At 41.8% G+C, this 1,085-nt stretch overlaps 1 long non-coding RNA gene across 1 annotated transcript in view; it reads right to left on the bottom strand.

Moving 5' to 3' along the window:
- Positions 1–344: 344 nt before the first annotated feature.
- The window catches only part of LOC109470449, a 1,371-nt gene continuing 630 nt past the window's right edge, over positions 345–1,085 (bottom strand). Inside the window, exons 2-3 of the long non-coding RNA XR_002140259.1 lie at positions 618–695; positions 345–501 (exon numbers count right to left, since the gene is read on the bottom strand). This is a non-coding gene — a long non-coding RNA (uncharacterized LOC109470449). The remainder of the gene's footprint in view (positions 502–617; positions 696–1,085) is intronic.

The raw sequence follows: 1,085 nt of genomic DNA, 5'->3' as shown, positions 1-1,085 counted from the left end.
GCCGTTACAAACGGTCTGAATTGATTTAAAATGTAAAGATGCCACTATTCGCCACTTTCACAGGTTCACAATATGTTCAGGTATTACTTGTGCTCTAAATACGAAGAAAATAAAAGATGGCAACATTAGTTTAAGATACGTAAAAGAGAGAAATTACTCTTGAACTCTCGCGTTTACTGCCGCTCACCTTCGCGCCTGTGTCGGCTCGTGTGCCGACTATACACGGTGTAAATATTTTATCAATCTCAGTAGTTAGTAAAACAAGATCTAAAATAAAAACAAACTCAACACTGTAAAGTATGTGGCCACAGCTGTCACCCTTCATGGACATGACCTTGCCGCCCTTCAGCGGCTGGCCCTAGAATAGGTAACAGGTAACAGTCGGCAAAACTTAAACACAAGCCGACCCTATAAATTACTTTCTTCCAACAAAGCTCAACAACTAGCTAACAACCGCCCAATGCGGGGAGACCGTTCTGTCCACCGGTATCTCGAGCTTCCCTACAAACAAAATACAACATAACTTAATTAGAACACTTAATCAAAGTCTGTAAATATTACACAAACCCGTCCTCACATGTTGCAATGTGGTAGTAAAATAAGACGGTACAACTTACCGACAAAATGCCGCTTGACCACGCCACTGTCTGCCTCTTCCGGTGCAAGTGTTGTTGCTTCGGTCACGGAGGAGCCTTCTGTAAAAACGAGAAATCACACTGAAACCTACCCTGTACGGTGTCGGTCTCTTCTTACAGCAGATAATTAGCACAGTAGGGTCAAACAATATTGATGTCCGGACGTCCGTGCCTACATGTATAATGTTTTGAGACAAAGCTCTGCGCAGAGGCAAGTTCTCCGATTCGAAAAAAAACTGAAATATCAAAAGAATCGCGACAATCATGAATGCCGTCGAATCTTAACGATGTAATCTATTAACCATAACTATATTCTTATTCCTATTTGTTTTTTTTGTTCTAATCAGCTGCAAGAGCTAATAATAAGAAGCCGTGGAATTTATCTAGGTACACACTACAGAGATCTGGGGAAAATGGCCATTGTTTTCTGACGTACCGACCGTGGTCCTC

Source organism: Branchiostoma belcheri, unplaced genomic scaffold (assembly GCF_001625305.1).
Source record: "Branchiostoma belcheri isolate BF01 breed outbred unplaced genomic scaffold, Haploidv18h27 scaffold225, whole genome shotgun sequence".
Taxonomy (NCBI): Eukaryota; Metazoa; Chordata; class Leptocardii; order Amphioxiformes; family Branchiostomatidae; genus Branchiostoma; species Branchiostoma belcheri.
Note: the sequence above shows the minus strand (reverse complement) of the source record. Positions and strands in the feature narration are given on the sequence as shown.